The following is a 20,054-nucleotide window of genomic DNA, read 5'->3' on the forward strand; positions in this document are numbered from 1 at the left end:
ACCCAAATAACAACGAATGTACTTTTCTAACTCCTGGTTCTGCCTTTCTGTTTGCCCATTACCCTCGGGATGAAAACTAGTAGTCAAGTGAATCTCAATTCCCAACTCTTTACAAAAAGCCTTCCAAAACCTTGAGACAAAATGTGCTCCTCGATCAAAAATCATTTGACTTGGCAAACCATGAAGTTTCACAACATTCTGCAGAAAAGCCTGTGCCAAAGACATAGCTGTAGCAGCACCCTTAATAGGAATGAAATGTCCTGCCTTGGAAAAAACATCTACCACCACTAAAATGGTCGAGCAACCCTTGTCAGATGGTAATTCCACGGTATACACGCATTTCGCCGACCTATTTTTTGTCGTGGGACTTCATCGCCGACCCTTTCATCGGCAACATTTTTATTGAAATTTATTTTTTAGGGGGGGTGTATGTGCGCGTTGGTAAGGGGGGGGGTTTGGGTGGGCGCAGCCCCCCCCAATAAATAAAATAAATTTAAAAAATGTTGGCGATGAAAGGGTCGGCGATGAAAAGTACCACGACCAAAAATAGGTCGGCGAAATCACGTAGAACCAATTCCACAATGTAATCCATAGATACTGTATGTCATGGACGAGGCGGAATCGGAAGATGTTCTAGTAAACCAGCAGCCTTTTGATGATCTGATTTTGCTCGAATACAAACTTCACAAGTTCTAACGTAGTTTTCTGTATCTTCACGCATCTTTTCCCACCAAAATTCTCTTTGAAGAAGTTCCAAAGTAGTCTTTACTCCTGGATGACCGGCCAATGGTGAATCATGGCAATTATTCAACGCCTCTTCCCTTAACTCCTCAGAAGGAAGATACAATTTTGCATCTACATAAGGCAAACCTTCCTTAATACTTTGCGCAGGATCTCCAACTTCCCATTCTTCCAATTCTTCCTTTGATAATGACTGATGAATTTGTTCTCTAAAATCTACTTTTTTATGTACTTCACCCACTACAAAATTCTTCTCCGACAAGAGTGACCCTGGAGCACAATCATCTGCCTTTAAACTTCCTGGAAAGCATCAAGATAGAGCATCAGCCTTTCCATTCAAATGTCCAGTCTTAAACGTAATTACAAAATCAAATTCTGCAAAAAACAATGACCGCCGAAGTTGTCTTGGTGTTAAAGTCTTGGCGGAACGAAGTAAAGTAAAATTTCTGTGATCAGTTAAAACTGTAACTTGATGACGTCCACCCAGAAGATAATGTCTCCATTCCTCGAATGCAGACTTGATGGTCAAAAGTTCTCTGTCTGTAATTGTATAATTCCTCTCGGCTGATGTAAACTTCTTTGAAAAGAACGCCACCGGATGAATCTGTCCTGTTCTTGGATGGCGTTGCGATAACACTGCTCCCATGGCACAATCGGAAGCATCAGCCTCCACAAAGGAAGGTTGATCCACATCAGAATGTAACAAAATTGGTCCAGAAATACATTTTTCTTTAAGAAATTTAAAAGCGTCTTCAGCCTCCTCACTCCATACAAACTTCATTCATTTTTTCAACAATTTAGTAATTGGAGAAACCACCTGAGAACATTTTTGAATAAATCGACGATAAAAATTTGCAAATCCAATAAAACATTGAATATCTTTTACAGAACCTGGTTGCGGCCAATCTCTTACTGCTTTTACTTTACTCGAATCCATCTCAAGACCTTCCGGAGATAAAAACAAAGCCTAAAAATTCCACCCAATTTGTGTGGAACTGGCTCTTTTCCAGTTTTGCAAAAAGGTGGTTCTCACACAATTTCACGAAGACCTTTTTTACATGTTCCAAATGTTGTTCTTTTGAAAAAATCAAGATGTCATCAATGTACACAACTACAAAAGCATCTAAATATTCGCGAAGGACCTGATTTATAAAAAATTGGAATGCTGCTGGTGCGTTGCAAAGGCCAAATGGCATCACCTGGTACTCAAAAAGTCTGTAGCGTGTTCTAAATGCAGTTTTCCACTCGTCTCCTTCACGAACACGAACCAGGTGATAGGCCCCTCATGGATCCAATTTTGTAAAAATGTTAGCTCCTTGAATCCTATCCAACATTACTGATATTAAGGGTAATGGATAGCGATTCTTGATGGTGATTTTATTCAGAGCTCTGTATTCAATGCAAGTAAGTTCTCAGAGTTTTATCTTTCTTTGGTCAAAAAACAAAGGCGGGGCTGCTGGTGATTGCGAGTGTCGAATAAAGCCTTTAGCAAGATTTTCCTCTAAATATATTCTTTTAAGAACTTGTTCTCCTTCTCAGTAAGAGCATACATTCTTCCACAAGGAATTGGTGCTCCTACTTCAAGATCAATTTTGCAATCGAATGGTCTATGAGGTGGTCATTCATTACCTTCCTTCTTGTCAAAAACATCCTGAAAATCCTTATAGCACTCAGGTAAGACTCCAGCTACTGTCCCCACTATATGCTCTTTCACTAACCCTGCTGCTAAACAGACTCCAATAGATTTATAAATTCTCTCCTGACCTTCCTCAGCGAACTTTGCCAAGCATTGTTCTTTACAAAAACCCGATTTAAACTCTACAGTTTTTTTCCCAATCTATCATAGGATTATGTAAAGAAAGCCATGGCATGCCTAAAATAATCAATAACTGTGGTGCATCAATTAATTCAAACTCAATTTCCTCACTATGCTCTTCCCCAATTTTCATCTCCAATTTAGCTGTCATTTGAGTTATCAATCCTGAGGTAAGTGGTGATCCATCTACAGCTCGTAGTTGCTCAGGAATTCCCTTTTTAACTACAGGAATTCCCAATCTACCTGCCAAACCAATATCAAAAACATTTCCTGTTGCCCCAGAATCAATTACACACGGTCCACCACACTTTGGCTTACCTTCCCAAGTAAAGGATACGTTTAATGTGATGTATGGAACTGCTGTCTGAACTGTATTCGCCACCGGGTGACCTTTTCCAGCAAATGATTGAAATCGCTTTGGGGTACGTGGACATTTCCCTGCAAAATGAGTACTATCACCACAATATAGACACAAATTTTCTTTTCTTCTCCTGTCCTTTTCTTCCTTAATCAATGGTGGTCTAACTGAATTTACTGTATTATTCTGCATAGAACCCTTAACCTCCTTTATAACTTGCTCTGTTTTGGGACGTTCACTCCTGAACCAAACCCTATTCTCAGAAAAATGTCTTCGCTTTTCCAATCTCCTCTCTCCCAATCTCATATCTAATTGAATCACCAAATTAATCAGATCTTCACTGGAGGTTGGTCTCTCTACAATATTTGATAAAGCATCTTTCAACTCATCTCGCAGACCTCTATAAAATATGGAAGCTCTTTTTTCTTCTGGCCAACCACTTTCTAACACTAATCCCCTGAACTGTGTGATATAAGAAATCAACTCTCGATTTCCCTGGCGTAACTCTAAAAGCTCTCCATCTACACACTGGGAATGTGTTCTTCTATCAAACATCTTTCCAAAGACCATCTTAAAATCCAACCAACTATGTAACTCTACAGCTTTTCTCTCTACATAAGGAACTGACCAAGCTGCCGCTTCTCCCGTGCGATATGAGATTAGAAATGCTACTCGAAGTTTCTGTGGGAAATGCCTCTGGTCTGCACATATAGTGCAATTCACATTGCATAATAAATTATTTGAATTTTCTGAAATCCCCTCCAAATCTTTCTGGGGGAGCTAAAGGTGTAGAAACGTGTGTTCCTCCTGAAAAAACATTTACTCCACTTCCTTTCTCTGTAATTTCTCTGGATTCTTTTACTTCACCTACTTCAGGATACAAAATGGGTGGTTCTCTTTCTAATCCCAACCTCAAACCTGAAGGTCCTGCCGAATCTCCTTTTCTTACTTGACTATTCAACTCCTCCATCTTAACTCCTAGGGACAAGGTCTTTTCCTAGTTTCCCTTAATTCTTCTTTAACTTCTAATAACATTTTTCCCAAAGCTGCTAAACTCAACCCAGACTCAGGATCCATCTTCACTCAGGCAGGATCAATTTCGTGGGCCTTTCATTCTGTCAGGAACTCAGAAAACTGATGCTGAAGGATCCTGCAGGAATGAAGCTGGTCCTCCAGACCCCCTAAGGCTGCCAGCCCAACAATCCTGATTCCTTAAAACTATTGGACAGGCAAACCCAAGGGGAAGGGGGAATGGAGAAAACAATTCAGGAACTCCTACTGCTGCACTTCTGTCGGTCTTCAATAGAATGTCTTTGGTGTATAACAGTAGAGAACCTAAAATGAAAAGGCAATCTTTTTAAATATATATTCTAACTCTCTTCACATGACTAAACTTTCTTAAAAAATCCTAATCTAGTTACCTGTAGCCTAAGCTTGATAGCTATTAGGCTGATTCTTAATGTGTCTTAGAAAATTGACTGTTGACCACTGTAAATGCTTTTCTTCTCAAATTGTAGTATTGAAATCCAAAAGAACTTCTTCTTAATAGTCTTTTCACTTTAAAACTCTTCCATAGCACACAAAATTATTGTCCTTCAATAAATAAATACCCAAAAGGATTTACTGCTATTCAAATTGTCTTTTGAAAATTAGAAAATAAACTTAGAATAAAGTTTCTCTTGTTTAAATACCTGGCGCTGCATCTGAATATTAATAGTCTGATCTGATTTCCGAAATAACAAAAATCGGAAGAAAAATACCTTAAAAATGAACTTCTTTTTACTTCAGAATCTCTCGAAATAAACGTTACGGAGAAGAAATCTATGTAATCCAAGATGGCCGCCGCGACGCATGCACGACGTATCCCAAAATGGCCGCGACACACGCACGACGCTGAACAGTTCTTTACTCTAATAGCGCGCATAAACAAAATGCAAGATGCGCGCTGCCTGAAACACGCGTCTCGCACCCGTATATATTTACTAAGTAAGAAATGTTAAATAAATGTTTAAAAAAATTAGTAACACGGCAAATTAGAACCGCTCGCCCTATTAATTATAATTAATAAAAAATACGCAGAAATTGAAGTTACGAAAAAATCCAACTTACAAAATGTACAGTTCAAAATTACAGTTCCATAAAACTTAGTTGATAAAAAAACAAATTCTTGAATCATTTACTAAATAATTACTGGAAGTCCAATTTCACTTAGCTTAGTCTTTTTCTTGAAAACAGGATGCTCAGCTGCACTGCAAATAGGATCTCTTGAGTTTTTTCTTTCTTCAGGTGCTGTCTTAAAACTATGACTGGGTATTTACTTAAAAGAGGTGAAAACTAAGTATTCAGTAGTCTACAACTTTTAACATGAAAACAAATACTTTATTTACAGGAGCTTAACTAAAACATGACCTACTCCGGTAGAAAATGTAATGAAACGCAGTTTAGAACTATAATGAGCATTCCAAATGACAACACAATGCTGACTACTGTTGTAATCTAAACCAATCACTGCGTGAAAGGTGTTCCACCATCTTGGCTTGGGAGAGTTTCATCTTTCTAAGTGAGAATTAGTTAAAGGAAGATGAACAAGCTTAAAAATAAAATTACTACACTCAAACCAGAGTTAATCTAATACTTAAACAAACCTCCCCTTCTAATTCTCCAGAAATAATGTCTGAAACGCCCAAATCTCCTAGGACCCTTGCAAATGTGAGATACATAATGTGAAAACCTAACAGACGAGCACGCAAAGGAGACCGTCCGGCTACTGGAGATAGGTTTCTCTGTGAACTATCCAAAGTCCTGCTTAACGCCGTCACAGAATGCACTGTTCCTCGGCGCCAGACTACACACACTGGCTTGCCTGGCATCCCCCTCGGAGGAGAGGCTAGCAACCATTCAAGGGAAGGTACTGCGGATGTCATCGGCAAAGACGGCCACCGTACGGGCCATCAAGTCTTTGATGGGCATGATGTCCTGCATCTACCTCGTCCGTCTCTCCAGGTTGCAGATGAGACCCCTACAGGAATTCTTGGATGCACGTTGGATACAAGTGTCTGGGAATTCTGCGGACAAGATCCCCCTCAATGAGGAGTTCCGGCAGGCGATAGAATGGTGGGGGGGTACATTCCCACATCGCCCAATGGACAGGATTTCAAACCGCACCATACCAGGAGACTGTCACCATGGACGCCTCTCTGGAAGGTTGGGGAACTCACACCGGACGTCTACACACGAGAGGTCTGTGGCTTCCGGAGGAGAAGGATCTGCACATCAACATCCTGGAGTTACAGGCAATTTTCTCGGCCCTCAAGTGTTTCCTACGGCCTCTGAGGGACAAAGTGGTAAGGATCTTCACGGACAATACCACCACCATGTTATACATCAGGGAACAAGGGGGCACTCGATCCCCAGCGCTCTCTAAGGAAGCTCAGGACTTGTGGCATTGGGCCATCGGACGCTCCTGCCACGAGTGATAAACTTTGTCGGGATGAGGTGTACTGTCTGTTCGGCAAATGGGGCAGACCTCTGATCGATCTTCTTGCCACGGCTGCAAACTCAAAATGCAGTTTGCCAGCAGGTGCTACCAACCGAGGAGCATGGGCGACTCGCTCTTTCCTGTGGGAAGGTCTGTTTCTGTACGCCCCACCCAACCCCCTTGCTCGCCCCCTGTTTCCTCTCCTACTCTGTGTGATCACCAAACTCAGACCATGTTGGTGCAAGATGATACTCATCGCCCTCGGCGTTGCAGAGGCAGATTTGGTATCCGGACCTTCTCAGCCTGTTGGTGTCACCTCCAGTCAAGTTGCCGGTACCGAACCTTAAGGCATGGCTCCTGCAGTCTTAGAGTTTGGAGGTTATGCGCTGCCAGTGGACTGCAGGGAGGTCCTTGCCAAAGCCAGGGCATCGTCAACGCCAAAGTGATACGCCCATAAGTGGAAGCGTTTTGCTACGTGGTGCTAGTCGCAGAAGATTACTCCTCTGAGGGTAAAGGCTCCACAGATTCTTCCATACTTGCTGTCCTTGGCGAAAGCTGGACTGGGCCACGCATCCATCAAACTACACAGTATTGTTCTAATGCTCTAGATGATCTAATTACGGTGACATTCAATCCTAAAGATTGGGATTGACTAGGATCACTAATGTTTGCTGTATTAAGGTTACGTGTGTTATGAAATGGGTTAATGTGTTTCTTCAGTGTTCCTTCAGTGATTAATGTAATGCTGTGGGCACTTAAAAGTATGCACTATTGATACTACAGTCACTTGGAAATGGTTGTTTTGTTGGCCATTGCATAATGGCTGCCTCGCCTGACCCAGGAGTGCCTCATTACACTTGTCTCTGCCTTTACATGCGGCTGCAGGGCACCACACTGGTTCGCCGGTCTGATGCTCTGCGGTCCGAGCTTTGTTTTCCCCCTGGAGCCAGCTATATTCCAAGACACAAACTTTACCTCTGGGGCAACCATGGGTAGTACATTCCCACTGCTTGATATGCTCACTGGTGACCCCTCGGAGGTCAAAGGCAAGGCGGTCCCCAATCAGTCCTGCTCATCTAAAGAGGATAATGGCTCATATTGATTCCGAAGCGCCAGATCCCTAACAGGACCAAACCTCCCCATTGTTTGTGGGTAACCCCTCCCCCCGACTCCCACAGTTACCCAAGAAGGCGGGCAAACTGCTTTTGGGACAGCTCGAACACCGCCATCTCCCATTCTGAGGTCCCTCATTGAATTCCTTTCCCTGTTTATACCTGGCAAAGCTGTCAATACCCCTGCTTGCGGATAAAAATAATCCAAACCCACCAACCTACTATTCTTTTTCAACCCATTGGCCCTTAGGCCTCTTATTAAATTTGAGGTCACCATATGCCTGGCAATTAAAGGGTTGGAGAATGAAACCACAATGCAATCCCCCTTGATTGATTTTCTAGTCGGACCCACCCATCCCACTCTTTTGGCCAGTATAACTAAGTTTGGGTCTATACTAGGACCCATCAGGTTGATATTGATCCAGTACCTGGCCTTGTTCATCAGGGATGTGGTGGTTTCAAACACTCCCTTTGACAAACCGTGAGCTCCCGTTATCACCCCCACCCGTGCCGTTGCCGGGAGAAGACTTGATACTGATGTCTCCACACACGCCCGCCCTGTTTCTACAGCCTTCAACCCGGCAGCCTGTAGGGGCTGGTGCCCACCTCGATCTATTCCACTGGGGTCAAGCACACTTCTGGGGAGGCTGACACCACCGCCTAGGGATAAAATATCTCCAGATGCAACTCCCTCCATACCATCCTGCCCTTTCTTATTCGTCTCCAATGTCTTGGTGAGCCCAGGCCCTATCCTTCCCGTCTCACTAGCCCGACTAAGTTCTTCTACTCGCAGTTTTAAATCTTTGATGGAGTCATCCACTATCGCTAAGGTGCTCATAACCCCTCTTTTAAAAGACTGGAGCAGGGCATGAGTGACCTCCATTTTTTCCATCCACTTAGCCTCCCCGGGTATATCCATGGAATGAGCTCCTAATTTCGGGGCCAGAAGTTGGAAGAGTGGCTTCAATTCTTTATCAAGTAGGGACTCAAGCCAAATCTTGTCATCCTCAACTGCTTTCGAGGATGACGAGAAGTCCCCTAGAACATGTACATCCCCCTGTTCATCCGCTTCTTCCACTTCTCCCTCCCCACCCCCTAATACAACCAAAGGAGCTACACTGTCATGCTTATTACCACACGAGACAAGAACATTTATCTCCCTGTAGTCCAAGTTAGAACCAACCACCCCCTGGGCCCCATCCAGCCCAACATCTTTATTTAGGCTCACAAATCGCCATAGCCCCAAGATGGTCCCCCCTAACTCTGTTATCCGCAATCCCTGTAGATGAAGCAGCCTCCCATATTGCTTGTTCTGTGATCTGGATCCTCTCCACCAGATTCCCAGCAATCGCTGTTAAATAGGAATCTAGAGAAAGTTAAGACGAAGCTCTCCCAATCCTTGCGGTCCTAATTAAAGGTTTGGTGATAGCTTTCGTGCTCTAGATTGATTTGATTTTTTAGCACTTGTTGCCAGTTTCCCATCATCTCTTAGTTTCCTTTTTACCAAACAGGTTTATTCTAAATTATGCCAGTACAAATGAGAAGGAGAATAATGGCAAAGTACAGGGTGCAATATGCAAATGTACGATGTGCAATCAGCAATATCCAATGTGCCTTGTGCAGTCCAAATAGGCACTAACATGGCTCCCCTATAAAAGGCTGCCCTGTTTACTAGTTGATATAATTTATGAAGGACTACGTCACTTTTCTTTCTACTTTTCCTATTTTTCCTACTATATAACATGCTTTGTAGTATATAAAGGCCAAAAAATGTCAAACACAATTAATAAAAAAAGAGGATGCTGCAATTATTTGGATAAGATTATTTAGATAAGAACAGTACTCTAAAAAGTATGTAAAAAACAGTCCTAGAGCAGTTACTAAGGCAGTTAATACATTAATAATTAATGTTGCACAAGCTATAGTCTCTAATCATAAAGCATAAAAAAAGAAACAAACAGGTGACACCGGCCACCATAAGATAATAGCCCACACAGCCACTAAAGAAGCCGCCAAGTCCACCGTATTTAAACTTTGACTTTAACTTTGATAACCACAATAGCAGGGAGAGACACTCAAATAGTAACTCGCAGCTCCCATAAAGTGGTTGTTACTCAACCAGCCAACACTAGCAAGACACCCAATACTCAGATCTTTGTCCGAAATCCAGGTCTCTTTTATGCAGTAGAGTCTGAACCCCAAAGATCAGAAATTGCAGGGTAGACCACTCCCAGTCCACTTCCAATCCTAATTAGGCAGCTTGTTTCCCTTTTTGCAAACCATAAAATAGATTGACAGAGGAGCAAATATCAGGCCACGGGCAGGGCATGCCCGATGGCTTAAGGAGCTGCCAGAGTCTCTCTCTTCCCCCCAATCCCCTTGTTGGTCCTCTCACCCTTTATAGCAAGGTAGGTTTTTTAGTTTACACGTGTTCGTGCACGCTTTTAAGCAAGCCTTTGCCCCCTGTACAAGTGTGGAGTGCTATTGAACAAGATGTTTTACACTAACAAAAAGGTCTGGCAATGGCCACGGGCAATGCACTCTGGAGCTCACAGAAGTAACTGATGGAAATGAGAACAGTAAAACTCTGATCAAGACGTACTTTCGTAATTAGTTAATTTTGCTATCGCTGCTTAAGAGTGTACCTGCTCACACAGCAACCAGAAAAATCCAGTCAGCTGGAGCACCGAGCCATGAGCACAAACGTTATCGGGCTTAGATAGGGAAGCCAAATCCAGCACTGCCCGCTATGCGAGCAACGCGTCCAGCAAGGACTGTCAGGGTGCCACATTTTGTACCTCACATTAGTAAGGTTCATTGGAGAATAGGGGGTTTCAGATACATTTCCAGAAAGATAAAGAGGAGTTAGTTGAAGTATTAAGTGAAATCTGTTTTGAGAGTAGTACATTTCCCTTAACTCACTTGCATTTAGACAGATGAAACAGTCCCAAGCCAAGATGGTGGAACAAAGCCTCAGCAATGATTGGTTGATTTTACTGAAGGCAGCAATGTGTTGTCATTTAGAATTTTCATGACTGTTCTAAACTGCCTTTCATTAAAGTTGTCAACTGGTTAGGTCACGTTATTGATACCTCCAGTTAATTAAATCTATAGTTACAGGTTTTCAAGTATTTAGTCTCTTGTAGGGGTTAAAATATATTCTTTTATGCAATGATTCAAGAAAGAAGTTTTAGAACTCGACATTGAAGACTTTCTTCTAGCACCAGTTTGCTGAGCAACTGTATCGTTTAAATGAAGAACAAGAAACTAAGCTAAGTGTATTTTTGTGAAAAGAAAAATAATTTACAAGACTATCTTCATAAGACTTTGTAGACTCTTCTTAAAAAAGAAAAAGAATTTATTTTAAGAAAAGACAATTGTAAATATGCAAATGAATTCAAGTGCGCATCTTTAATTTGTATTAAGAATATTTTTTGGAATAAGATTGGCGCGCGAACTAATTTACCAAAATACTAATGCTAACTGTTATTTCCTAACTTAAAACTAATATTTAATGATTAGTAGGTTGCGTTCGCGCTGTTCGTATTTTTTCGTTCGTGCAGCTTTCAAGGAAAGGACCTTGCGACGTGACGCTGCGTCGCGGCCATTTTGGATTACTTTTTGGATGCGTCGCGTATTCCTACGGACTTCATTTCTTCGAGACTTTTGTTGAATGAACGCTCGGATTACTAAACATGACAGTTTAGTAACGTTCAAGTGAGCGTCATTCTAATGTAAATATTTTCAAGTTACGAATTCTTGCTGAATCGGATTTACCTGCGGAATAAAAAGAGACATCATATCTGAAGGTATTTTATTTACATATTTAGTGATATAGTTACACAGCAGCGAGTTCTAGTAACAACAGTAAAAGACTATATTGTTGGGTATCCTTTTGTTTATATAACAGCCTGAAGCTTTAGAAAAGAAAAGAAAGAAGATAGACTATTGAAGATAAGTTATACTGAGCACCAACTGTAGCAGCAACAATCTTTCCAAGGCGGCCTAAGGGCAAACAAAGTTTAGGCAACAGGTCATTAGAAAAATAATTTCATTTAAGAAAGAAATAGTCGGAAAGAAAGAATAATAATATTGATTAAGATTGTATTTTCCTTTTAGGAACTCACTGACTAAAACCCATCCGCAGAGGAAAATCTGAAGTACCTGCAGTGGGAGTTCTTGTCTTTTGTTATTTTCTCCATTCCCCTTTCCCCTTGGGTTTGCCTGGCCAATAGTTTTATTGAAGCAGGATTGTTGAGCAGGCAGGCTTTGGGGGTTTGGTGGGCCAGCTTCACTCCTGCAGGATCCCACTACTTCAGTCTTTGACAAGGACAACAAGGACTCTGCAGGACTCCGCTCGCGGCACGTTGTTTTGAATGCAAAAGCACCTCCTTCAGCAGAAAAGGGGGAAGACTGGCAGCAGAAAGGGTCCCAGGACAACAAGAACCCGGCAGGACTCCTTCAGTAACGGTATAGAAGGCAATAAAGCCATCGTAATCTGATCTAAGAAGGATCCATGCATGAGGCACCCACACAAACTGAATATTCGACCACTCGCAAGTTGGCTTCAGACCAATGAGGGGTACAGAACCTGCACTCCCATCAATATTGGACGACCTGAAAATAAAGGCAGACTACGGCACCCGATTTGCCCTCATGCTATTGGACATATCTGCGGCATTCGACACAATTAGCCACGCAACACTAATAAAAAGACAGGTGGAATGTGGCATACAGGAATCCGCTTCATTCCTCACAAATCGAACCGAAAGAACCTACCTACCTACCACCTTTCACCTCAAAAATCTCCTGTGAAGTTCCAGAGGGATCCAGCCTCTCCCCTCTGCTCTTCAACATCTACATGTCCCGTCTGATGAAAATCATTCAAACCCATTAACTACCAGCCTACAACTATGCAGTGTGAGAGAACCTGAGGGCGCCCTCACACCTACTCCCCTTGGATGCTCTTCTCAGGTGGCCAGGGAAAGGCCATCACTCTTGGATCCTGACCCTGGGGGTGGCCATGTGAGGGAGGATCACCTGGGTGGAGGGTCCTTGGGGAGCGGATGCCCGCAGGCGAGACTCTGTATTTCCCATCTCTATTCCATAATGAACCGTCAGTCCCGGAAGCTTTCATAAGGTACTGTCATGCCTCCTCCCTTTTTCCCTTTGAAGATAACCCTCAGGTAAATCGTCCATATAGAGAGATGGGGAAGAGAACAATAATGAGAACACCTCCTTATGTGGACAGATTAGACCCACATTCCCCTCCTCTGATTGAATCAAGAAATTGTCATAATACGTCCTTCCATCCTCCTACCTCAATAGGTTATTACCAATCTTCCCCACAGTATGACCATAAAGGGTATCCCTTTAAAACTGGGACGAGGAAGAGACAACTAGGAGTAATGCACACTCCTAGTCCGTTTCACCACTATTGTACTGGGGTGAGGAAGATGCCTGCAAAGGATCAAGTATGTCGGTTTAATTGCTATGTTGAGGGACAGGCAAACTACTCATACCTGCAGCCTGTTGAGGCTACCAGTGTTTAAAAGCAGACCCACATGCAAAGCAGACAGAACCTGCCTTGAGAGAAGTTGAGAGACGTGCAGTGAGGAGCAGGCTGGAGCAGGACTGGCAGAGAGCATGCTGTGTGTTCTCAGGGGAGGAAGTAGGAGCCGCGACCAAAACCCCGACACGTACAGGTGTTGCGTGTTCCCAACTGGAGCTGGGGAACACGAAGAACTCCTGACTGCCGCAGGACGCTGTCTGAGGGTTTTTGGAAAGCTAGTGCTGCTTGGTGTTACTCCCGACGCCGTTCCGGGAGCAGAGAACTGAATGAAGAGCAATGCGAAGGCGCCCGACGAAGCAGAGCAGCTCTGGTGAGTACGAGAGAGCGAATACTTGTACCGGGGTGCTCTGGGGCCAATGTAAGACAGTTAATGTTTGCACGCAAGCGAAAGGCTTGTAAAAAAAAGGGGTTGGGACCCGGCAGCCAACATTGAATACAGAATTGCAGAAAGGATATGCAAATCATGTGAAATTGTGGCACAAGTGGAACATTGTGCAATGTTAAAAGGAGTGAAATTTGTTACGAGCAACAAGAACCAAAGTTAAAGATGTTATGAACATTTATGAACTGAACGAAAGGCACGTGAAAGAGGCTAGTTGTTGAACTTAGAGGGGCAAAGTGAATGTGAGATGTTGGAAGAAGGTATATACATCAAATAAGTTGAATGCAAGTTTTGGCAAAGCCAAAATACAGCCAATACACACATGGTGATGAAGTCTAAACTGCCAAAGAGAGAAAGAGAAACCACAACATATGTTTAGTCCAAACACTGGTGCTAGGGGGAAAACCAATGTTAATCAAAAGGGCCTAAAGAACAGCACAAAGTGCCAAGGGTTATCGGTTGTGTGACCTGTATTGGGTGGACCGTGTGGTGCGACAACTGCGCCTAGACGGAGTAGCCCCAACCTGGGAAAGAGCCAAAAAGAGCCTGAAGTCAAAGGCTTTTTGATTTAAGTGATAAAGTGAGAGAGAGCATTTGGCTTAGTATGAGTTTAAAGCAGTATCAGTGGGAGTTGACCACATTTGTGAAAACTAAGAGACTTGAACCATTTGGAACTGTTGATGTTGGGGAAGGGAACCCCCGAGATTTCCTGGAACTCTGGTGAACTTGGCGAAGAGACCCCAGAGAGATTTTTGGAATCGTGTTACACTTGGGGAAGGGAACCGTAAGTCCTGTTTCTTTGTGCAACTATTTGAACTTGGGTAAAGGGAAGCTGACCCAAGCTCGAGCTGGAAGAAGCTTTGAACTTTTATTTTGAACACGGTTTCTTTTGGTACTGCCATATCTGCACATTGTATGTATTTAGTTGTGAGGGCAGGCATAGGTTTTGGATAGACAGACAGACTTTTAAGTTGAACTTACTGACACAAACGATCATTAGTTTCTTTAGGTAGGGAAATCCCACCTTAGCATAGGGCAAGTTAGGCCTTAATCCATCCTGACATATAAAGTAAAATACTTTTTCTTCAAAAGGTGAATCTGTTGCCTGCATCTTGCTTCATGATGCCTTCACAGCGACGACACAACTGATTGTGAAGATGATCACGGCCTGGGAACCAAAGAGCCTCAACAACTGTCTCACACTTCTACAACTGGATGACAACAAACAACCACAAACTGAACCCAGCCAAAACGGAAATAATGATCTCACCCACAGAAAGCAATGTAACGAACCCCCAACTAGACTGGCCCACTGACTTGGGTACACAACCCGAGACTTCCAACGTGGTAAATTACCTAGGAATACTCATGGACAACGGACTATCCCTCGAACTGCAAGTCGGCGCAATAACAAAAAAATTGCTAAGACTACTCAGGGCTTCTCCCATACTTCTCCTTTCCACACAGCTCCCCTCACAATCATATCCCTGAGCCTATCAAAAATAGACTACGCAGACAGCCTATGAATGCCGAAAAGACACATGAAGAAACTCTGGGTGCGAAACACTGCAGCAAGGATTCTCCTAAGATCAAACAGAAGAGACCACATCGCTCAAGCTTTGAGAAGCCTCCATTGGCTACCTGCAAAACAAACGCATCAAATTCAAAGCCCTCTGCATTGCCCATACATCCCTACACTAACAAGGAGCAGATTTCCTCTAGGTCAATATCTGCTGCTACCAGCCAAGAAGGGACCTAAAATCAAGCGACGACCTACAAATCGAGACAAAACAGTACGAACAGAGGAACCGCATTCTCACACCTAATTGCTAATCTTTGGAACACCAAGCCCAAAGAAACCAGAACCACCGCAGATCACATCACCTTCAGAAAACGACTAAAAACCTGGTTATTCAGCAGACAATGACAAGCGCTAAAGGACAACGAAAGCCAAAACAAAAAATCATCGCAGACCAAAGGAAACACCCTAAGGCGCGTGGTCACAGGTAACAACAGCAAAACCAAGGAGGAGAATGCCCACCTTCCCCGCTCCCCAGTCATGCCCGACAACTAGAGAGATCAGCAAAGAGTAGCCCGCCCAATCAACAAACAGACCCATGGAAAGACACCAAACGCACAATTCATGCACTCAGGGAAAGCCCACACAGGTAAAGTATTAAATCAAAGCATCACCCAAACGATTGCTCACCCACATAACTAGGGTTACCCGGTAGATCACCACTTCTCAAATTTATTATAATACCAGCTGTGCACCAATTTAGCAGCCAACCGCACAACAGGCCAAAACGCAAGTGCCGCGATCAATCCCACTGAGGAACTCGAAGCACACTGGATACAATCAACCCCTACCCTCAAACCCATAGAGGAATTCAGCCTCCATGATTGGAGAGGAGGCAGGGCTGACAGACGGACTGCAACCAAGAATGTGGGAAGGTACCTTTGAGCAGCCACCAAAGACGCACTTCAGAGGCACTGTCAAACTAACCAATGTACTAACCAATTCTCCCTTCCTTCTCCTCCAACATCACCAATCCCACTATACACGACCACGGCCAAGCCACAATGCACATAGACACACCAAGAACTAATCTAATCCTTGCACTCAACCAACTCTCTGAGACTATGGAAGTAACTTTAGAGGGAACATACCCTTGTACATAGTCTATAAATCACACCAACACAATACAGTAAAACAGCTAACAGTCATCCGTGACTCTGGACCCCCTTATGGATACAACTAACCAGTGTGGACGACCACAACCTCATACAACCCACAAACCCAACAGAAACACTGGCACACATCTGAGGCACGGAGTCCTACCCATATGGTTGCAACAAGCAGGGCCCTGAATCGAAACCAACTCCCACACGCAAGACAACACACACAGATGCCAGTTCCTCCTGGTTCTGAAGCTATCCTATCATCCTATTCTCACAAACTTACCTCACCTTCTTCTCTTGCAGAGCCACGTGAGTGCCTGGAGACTGCCCTAGTGTTGTAGAGGTGTGCGGTATAAATAAACATAACATAACTTCCCAGTGATAATGAAGGCATATGTCCTCACTCGTTGGTTGAATAATGCCAGCACCACTGCTTCCAATAAGACACATTCAAGCCTTTTCTATCTCAAATACTAGTTCTGGACTGTTTCACCAGTACCTTGATGGCAGGGTTGGCATTTCCTGCAACCCGGTACTCCATGCTGTCTCTTATCTGTTTCTCATGCTGTCTTCTCAAGAGTGGCCCAGCCATGTTGTACTTGGGTGTCCTTGACCAAACCAGTTCCCCCAACTAGGTCTTGGGCTAGTTCAGAGGAAACCAGGTTCTGTCATTTGATGGCGGCTCCTGCCTTTAAGAACATTGTAATCGAGATTATGCGCATGGTCCCGCCACACCACTATATCTCTCCTCCTTGACCATCTGCACCTCTTCAAGGGTGCCGATGCCACACCCATTTCTGTCACTCTATTACCTGAGTTTAGTGAACTGCTCCCACCGGATTGCAACCTAGTAAGGCTGGAGGAAAAGATCCCTAGATAGATCCTGTCCTTCCGTGAAAGAGATTGAGGCATAATGGCCTATTTTAAACTTCAAACTCCCAGACCTAAACCCAGACCTTGTTAAGTGTATATCTGCACAAATAACGTAACAGACTCTACCGCACCAATTGCCCTGCAGCTGGACCCACAGTGATGCAGCGAGAATGGTCCTGGATTAGCATTCACTGTCCATTGTGATAAACCTGAAGGTGTCTCACTCAGTAGTCCCTTGGGACCGGTCATCCAGGTGGCCAGGACATGGCCATCGATATTGGATCCAGTTCCTGGGGTTGGACCAGTGCGGGAGGATCACCTGGATGAGGGGTCTTCGGGGAGTGGAAGTGGGACAATGAATGTTGAGACGCGGTATCCCCTTTCTTGTGACACCTTTTCCCCATCCTGCCTAGTAGGATACTTATAAACTCTACCCGCGCCCCCATTTCCAACATGAACACTTTCTCACAGCGTGAACGACAACAGACTAATACCCGAGCCATTTACCTGACATGTACCAACACAAGGGTTGGGCAGAGTCGGGTGATTGCCGACAACCACACACATCCGACTACCCTTTCCCTACCCCATAGGGATAAAAGGCAGAGCACAAGAGCACACTCTGAGCAAGGCCGAGCGCATGAGGAAGCAGCCATTCCAGGACGGCAATTCAAACGAAGGAGAAAGGAGGCAAGACATGAAAGGCCGTCAAGGATGGAGTTGCCCATGCCCTTTTCAACCCAGATCCGCAAATCCTCTGATGAAATAAACATAAGACCGGGAATCGCAGCTGGCCAGTGATGTGACGGATGTCAGCGGTACATGGAACCCTCCCACACTGATACCCAGGGCAGGGAGATGCGTCTACCATCATGCTACCGTCCTTGACTCCAGCAGCAAAGGAACCGCCAATGAGCTCAGCACAGCCAGTGAGTAGGAAGAACCACGATAGTCAACCGAACTGTGTTAGGCGCATGGTTGCAGTGGCAACATTAAGAAGATCAATAGACAAGAGGGCCTTTTGTGAACAAACTTAGTACCAGAGATAGAGTGGTCCAGCGCCACGTGGGCGCTTGTTCGGAGGTCTCTTGCTGGTATCCCTCTCCTGAACAAAGAGACTGTGTTGAACATTGTGAATAAAGAAACTACCAGTACCAAGAGGCCATCGGAAAGGCTGGTATAAGGTGTTAAAGTTGTCATATAAGGGTCAAGCCAAATCCCTTGTACAATCGAAAGTCCTTGACACATTGCAGAAGTTTTGATATTGTGAAACAAGCGTGTGCGCCCGGCGGAAGGGGAGGGCTGTGTGAACTGTGATTGAATGAAACCCGTGCTTGCCGTAGGCTTACAGTGACCCAGCGAGACGAGATCGCCCTTCAGAAGTCTGTTTAAAACTGGCAAACTCTTTGGAAGGTCTGAGCCCTGATGAAGGGGACCTCACTAAACCAAGGGGGTTATTTATAAAAAAAGACATTGAGACTTGTGAATATTACAAATAAGGAAATTGTGATTGAAAGGCAATAGTAAACCCAACTGAGGGACCTTAATAGTAGAAGTGTGAAGAAGCTAAATGAGTAACATTGTGATGAGAAGTATGAACCCGACTGAGGGATGTCCACGGCGAGTGGTTAGTCTGAGCCCGACTGAGGGAGGCTGACGACTAAGAGAAGGATCGGAGCCCAGCTGATGGGGATCCAAGGGGTTAAGGGTAATCGCCCGACTGAATGGTTAACAGAATGAGCTTTTGTTTTGTTGTTTTGACATATGAGTCCGGATCTACATGATCCGACCGTGGCAGATTTTGCCACGGCCGGGAAGTTTGCATGAGAAAGGTGCGAACCACCAAAGGTTTGCACCTTTCTCATGCGAACACAAGTACATACCCACACCCCCACCCACACCCTCAATATAAACAAACCCCACTTACCTTTTTCTTCACGTCGAGTCCCTGTGGCGCCAGTTCCCTTTCACTTCTGTGATCGGGAACCGGTGCCACAGGGTCCTTTTTCATTTTTATTTTACGGGGGCTGCAGGGGTTTCCCCCACAACACCCGCTCACTATACTGTTTTTTTTATTTACCTGCAATGCTACCACCAAAGGTTCGAACCTTTGCTGTTCGAAACCTTTGGTGTTCGAACCTTTGGTGGTAGCATTTTTAGAACTTTTTGTTCATGCAACCGTTTAGATAGTCTTTTTGTACAATACCTGTCAGCCCCTCTGATGCAAGACACTTTGCATGAGAAGAGACTTGGGCACAGAAGGCCCTGATATTGAGAAAAGGAACTGTAAGCTTGTGCCGGAGGAGCACAGGAGTGTGCTGTACTCGAGAGTCCAGCCTTGTCCCGTGCTAAAAACGTGGGGAAGGGAGAACCTGGCCATAACATTTTGACTTATCGGTTTGTGAACACTTCTTTCTTTTCTTATGAACATTATGCCATGCTATTTTGTAACATAGAGGTAAGGATTGGCAATAGGTTTCTTAGTATAGACCCTTTTATTTTCACTAGGCTCCACTTGGACGGTATTATTATGTGATGGTTGTAGCTTGCTCGCATCTTAGATTTAGGTTTAGATTATGCGTTTCTCACACATTTTACAGTTTAATAAACACCCTTCAACTGGGATCACTTGTGTCTGACTTACTAATACCATGCCTTTACTTACACCATGTACAGTGAGACTGCCTGTTCATAGCTCCCTGGTTTGAAGCTGCTGGTATCAGTGTTGTGTGGTGACTGAAACAAAAGTCATGGGAGTCTCTTGGTCCGCAGTCAAACACACACACATGCTGTTGCCTCGGTGGTGCACACCCTGTTCAATGCATACCAGGTGTTTCTTCACTTCCAGTTTCTTGTTTCAAGATTATTTCCATGCTGTCAGATCACTGACCCAACCCTTTTTGGGCAGTGCACTGTCTGGGCTGTGCAATATCCTGTGCGGACAATGAAGCCACCCATTTACAATTCTATAAGTTACCCTCCTCCTTTTTGAGAGATTACGGCTAGGTGCGGTACCAATGAAGAGCCCTTGCCAAACTGC

The 20,054-nt window shown here is 44.1% G+C and overlaps 1 protein-coding gene across 3 annotated transcripts in view; it reads left to right on the forward strand.

Annotated features, from left to right (window-relative positions):
* The window catches only part of TECPR2 (tectonin beta-propeller repeat containing 2), an 879,235-nt gene that overhangs the window by 728,667 nt on the left and 130,514 nt on the right, over positions 1-20,054 (forward strand). The window lies entirely within an intron of this gene.

Source organism: Ambystoma mexicanum, chromosome 14, assembly GCF_040938575.1.
Source record: "Ambystoma mexicanum isolate Mex_15411 chromosome 14, UKY_AmexF1_1, whole genome shotgun sequence".
Classification (NCBI taxonomy): Eukaryota; Metazoa; Chordata; class Amphibia; order Caudata; family Ambystomatidae; genus Ambystoma; species Ambystoma mexicanum.